The 5,409-nt window shown below is 41.0% G+C and overlaps 1 long non-coding RNA gene across 1 annotated transcript; it reads left to right on the plus strand.

Moving 5' to 3' along the window:
- The first annotated feature begins 78 nt into the window (after window positions 1–78).
- LOC123502330 lies at window positions 79–1,838 on the plus strand. The gene is made up of 3 exons (XR_006673947.1): window positions 79–163; window positions 747–873; window positions 1,824–1,838. It is a non-coding gene; the product is annotated as an uncharacterized LOC123502330 (long non-coding RNA).
- Window positions 1,839–5,409: the final 3,571 nt, after the last annotated feature.

A 5,409-nucleotide genomic window follows, 5' to 3' on the forward strand; every position in this document is an offset into this window, starting at 1 on the left:
ATTTATTTTATTTCAATGTTATTTTGAATTTTATAAGAAGTTTGAGTGATAGAGGAAGTGTATACAATGATGTCGACATTTTGCGTAGAAGAAGAAGAAGGAGAAGATCCGCCATTGTTAGCTCTGTTTTGAGATTTACAGTTTTTCAACATTTGTGGAGCAGGTGAGTTATTCCCAAGTGGGTGCGTGTACATGCTTATTATCTAAAGTATGTAGAGTTAGTGAGACGTGCCAATTAAGGTGAAAAAAGTCTGGTAAAGTGAAAATAAGTGCGTCTTTATAAGCAAACTTTTGGGTTTTGTTGCCTCATATTTGCGGTGGTCATTCCTGCCCTCCTACGCATTGTCACGCCCCCATATTGCCTCCATAGATAGCTTATGCACCCATACACCTCCCATGCGCGGGATAGTTTGATAGTTGAAGCGGTTACTGAGATATGGTGGTGTTCTTGTGTTAGGCAGTGTCCGCCATCCTGCCTTCCACATCGGCCCTCTGTCTTAACTATTTTCAGTTTTTCTTATTTACTACGCCTTGTCACGCCCCCATATTGCCTCCGTAGATAGTTTGTGGATCCATACACCTCCCATATGCGTGATAGTTTGATAGTTGAAGTGGATAGTGAGATATGGTGGTGTTATAGTGTGGTAGGCAGTCCTTCACCCTTTCCTACGCCTTGTCACGCCTCATTTATACTATTACTACCACCACCACCACTACCACTACAACAACAACTACCACTATTCCAGAGGTGCACCATGGCTTGCCACAATGTCACAATGGGTTCTTGGAGAGCCGCTGCTGTTGACTTGCTGCATGTCTCCTCTCTGCGGCAAAACTCACAAATACTCCACTCACCAAGTTCCAGAGGGAGAGGTGAGTGTGTGTGTGGGAAAGGTGTCCTCAGGTGTGCTGTGAGTGTGGTGTGTGTGTAAGTGTGTTTTTTGTACGTTTTTGTAATGTCAACTATAGCTACCTATGTATAGTGTTTATTTTTTTTTTTGGTGTTGGTTGGCTAGGGTAAACTTATTGTGGGCGTTTTCCAGGTGTGATTTAAGGGTTGTTTGTGGAGTGTGTGTGTGTGTGTGTGTGATGCAATATTTTTAGGTAATTTTTGGTGCGTTTTGGTTAGGTAATGTTTGTCTTGTTTCCTCCATATCTCTCTCCACAGGTTACCTCCAGGCTTTTCCTTCAGTAGACTATTTCCTCCATGTTTCCTTCACCTTCCCTCTAATTTTGAGTCTCCTATCTCACTTCTATCTTAGTCAAAATAGTACTTTTCTAAATCTCACTTCAAAACCTGACAATTTTTCTCATTTTTCCCTCCACCACCTCCTTTTCTTTCCTCCATATCTCCCTCCACACACCAAGCTGTGTACTGTGCTGGTGTGTGCAGGTGTGGGAAAGGTTTCCGCAGGTGTGGTGTGTGTGTAAATGTTTTTAGTGTAAGCTACTATATATTTTTTGGGTGTGTGTTTTTTGCATTTTCCAGTGTTTGCAAAGGGTTGTTTGTGGTTTGTTGGTGTGTGCAGGTGTGGGAATGGTGTGTGCTGGTGTGCTGTGTGTTTGGTGAGTGTCGGGTGTGTGAAAGCGTGTTTTTCCTTACAATTTTGTCTCATAAACCTCAATTTTTTAACTTGTTTTGGCCGGAAAATATTTGTCTTTTTAAAATCCTCCTAATACCACCACCACCACCACCACCACTGTCCAACCACACCCACAACCACCACAAACAACCAACATTACCACATCAGATGCTCACAAAACCACACCATTTCACTACCACCACTAGTACTATTATAACCACCACCACCTCCTCCCAACAGGATCACCAGCCACCACCGGCCGTACTAAAGGAAGTGGCTCTATGTAGGGATGGAACATAGCAACTACACCAGCTGGGACACACCTAGCCAACTGTGAGTATTGAAGGCTGTTTTAGGGTGTTTGAAGACTTTGAGGGTGTTTAAGGCTACTTTAGGGTGTTTTAAGGCTGTCTTAGGGTATTTTTAGGCTGTTTTAGATTGTTTAAGGCTATTTTAGGGTGTTTGAAGAATTTTAGGATGTTTAAGGCAGTTTTAAGCTATTTTAAGGGTGTTTAAGACTGTTTTAGTGTTTTTAGGGTTATTTTAAGGCTATTTAAGGGTGTTTAAGACTGTTTTAACTATTTTAGGCTATGTTAGGGTGTTTTAAGGGTGTTTCAAGATATTTACAGTACATGCACACACCATCGCTCCATCAGTGCTTCATCTTCTCGCTTTGTGTGTTTTTTATGATTCAGTGACAAAGTGACTAACTGTTTTCAGGGACACTGGGTACGGTGGCTTGGGAGAGGGACCGTGTGGCCTGAGGGAGGGTGGTGGCCGGTGGGCAGTGTGTTACTGACCAGTGTGGTGTAATGGTGTTGTCATTGTCACCCTTGAGGATTCTGAGGGTGAGCTGGCTCTATTAGATGAATTACAGGATTCTGAGGACAATGAGAGTCAATCAGAAGGACTCATTAGTGACTCACAGGACTGAATATTTGCCAGAAAAGGGCGGGTGGATCCGCAGCTCCCAAGCAGGAAGTGCTGGGTGGTGAAGTGACTAAAAAGAAGAAGAAAAGCTAAAAATTGAAGAGTGTATGGTTTACAATGTGGAATGAGATGATGAGTGAATGTGTGAAGATTGTTATAGAAGAGTAAATATTGGACAGAATGAATATATACTTGAAATGCAAGTTGAAAAATTGACTAATGTGTTGATCAGTGGTGGGGAAGTATGTTTCTGTTGTAAAAAAATGGTTAATCAACAGTAATGAGATACTAATGCATGATAAGTGACATATCCAAGATCAAATACAGTAGCGTATGATTGGTACAAAATAATCAACATACTTGAAATAGTTGATTATCTCGATACAGGATTTTGTCAGGGCTGAGTGGTGGCACTTCTTCACGAAGTCGTGCTGGTCTTCAAAGTCAGGGTGGCCTGCATCAATAATGAATATTCCTGTCTTTACATATATTGTGCAACATAGCACAAACATGACCATGCACACTTCAATGGTGGGCAGGTCACTGTGCAAGACATGAAATCGGTGTTTCAGCTGCCCAGTGCCTCTTTGGACAACACTGCATGTCTGCTTGAACCTGAAAGAAAACATCAATGATAATAACAGAGGATGACAATTAACCTGTCAATGTGATGGGGACAATCAAAATTCTATCCAGGTGTTGTTGTATTAAATTATTTTCATGATTTATTTTTCTTGCTCTACAAACCAATATGTATTAGTAGGAACTGTGGCACTGTCCAAATGAAGTGGTCCTCCAGTTTTCCTCGTTTCCCAGCTCCACCCTCACAGCTCTCACTCAGCCGACATGACATCTATTGAAAATATGATAACCAAACATTGAAGTAATGCAGTTCAACCTGCACAGTGGGACATCTTGCCTCAAACTGAATTCAAATTCACCGCAAGTCCCAAGGCCACCGTGATTGGTTGAATAAATTATGATTTTTTCATTGGCTGCAGTTCACTTTCAAACGGAAGTAATCAGCGGAAACAATAGCTCAAACAAAACAGTCACTAATGTTCCCGCCGCTAGCCGCTGCCCTGGGTCGAGCAGCTCTCGCCAGTCTGTCTCTGTTCTATTGACTCGGGAGTGAGATCGCCAAAATACGATTAAATTTTTGAAATTAGTATCACCATTATAAATAGGTTGCGCCTTATAAATATGGGATTAAAATACTCGTAATGAGGAGCTCTATCTCATGAGGTGGGTAAAAACATTTAGTGGAATGTGGTGAAACACTGGAATAATACTGTTTTTGTATGTTTTGTAATGTCAACTATATTTCCCTAGTTGTAGTTTTACAGGGCCTGGGCTTTACGCTCGTGTGGCCCCGTCTCCATATCTACACTTATCCAATTTTTCTTTAAAGCTATGCGCACTCTTTGCTGACACCACTTCCTCACTCAAACTGTTCCAAGTTTCAACACATCTTTGCGGGAAACTATATTTTTTAACATCTCTCAGACATCTTCCCTTCCTCAGTTTTTTTACTATGCGATCTTGTGCTTCGAATGAATGTCATATTCTTCTCTCAGGATCAGTTTCTCATTATCCACTTTATCCATTCCGTTAATCAATTTATAAACTTGAATCAAATCCCCTCTCTCCCTTCTCTGTTCCAGGGTTGGTAGATCCATAGCCTTTAGTCTCTCCTCATATGTAATCCCTTCAAATTCTGGAACCATTCTTGCAGCCATTTTTTGTAATCTCTCCAACTTCCTTATGTGTTTCTTTTTATGGGGTCCACACAACTCCTGCATATTCCAATCTTTATCTTATTATAGTACTAAATCAATTTCCTCATCATTTCTTTGTCCATGTAGTGAAATGCTAATCCAATATTCCTTAGCAAATCATGTCTCTCTGAAAATTCTATCAATAAGGCTTACCGGTTGATTATTTCTTCCATCGTGTGTGTGTGTGTGTGTGTGTGTGTCCACCTCCTTTTCTTTCCTCCATATCTCCCTCCACACACCAAGTGTACTGTGCTGGTGTGTGCAGGTGAAAGGTTTCTGCAGGTGTGGTGTGTGTGTGGTACATGTGGTGTGTGTGTAAATGTGTTGCATGTTGTGTAAACTATATTTTTGGTGTGTTTTTTTCTGCATTTTCCAGTGTTTGCAAAGGTGTTTTGTGTGTTTTGCTGGTGTGTGCAGGTGTGTGGAATGGTGTGCTGCTGTGCTGTGTGTTTGGTGAGTGTGGGGTGTGTGAAAGCATGTTTTCTTACAATTTTGTCTCATAAACCTCAATTTTTCACTTGATTTAGAAGTGTACAGTTTTAAATGTGGACATAAAAGTGTGGACGATGAGAATTAATGGAGATTGAAAGCATAGGTGCATTTCCAATTGAGTTTTAACGGGCTAAAGAAGGCATTATGGCAAGAAAATTTGACTCCTAGTGTTCTTATTGAAGTGATAATTACTCCTGCAGTGTATATGTCTCTCTCTCTCTGTATTATCCTTCTAATCACTTCTCTATGTGTCTCTCTCTCTGTATCTCCTGAAACTAAGGTCTCTCTCTCTCTCTCTCTCTCTCTCTCTCTCTCTCTCTCTCTCTCTCTCTCTCTCTCATATTAATCCAGTTATATTTATTTCAGATTGTGTTAAGAATATGGAGAAAGACGGACCAAGGCAAGAAGAGGAGGAGGAGGAAGAGGAAGAGGAAGAAGAAGAAGAAGAAGGAAGAGGTGGAGGAATATGAGAAGAGGAGGAGAAGAAGAAGAGAGAAAAAGAAAAGGTAAAATAATAAACATTGTCATTTCATAAAGTTTGCTATTTCAATTCTCTCTCTCTCTCTCTCTCTCTCTCTCTCTCTCTCTCTCTCTCTCTCTCTCTCTCTCTCTCTCTCTCTCTCTCT

The sequence above is a fragment of the Portunus trituberculatus genome, chromosome 11 (assembly GCF_017591435.1).
Source record: "Portunus trituberculatus isolate SZX2019 chromosome 11, ASM1759143v1, whole genome shotgun sequence".
Classification (NCBI taxonomy): Eukaryota; Metazoa; Arthropoda; class Malacostraca; order Decapoda; family Portunidae; genus Portunus; species Portunus trituberculatus.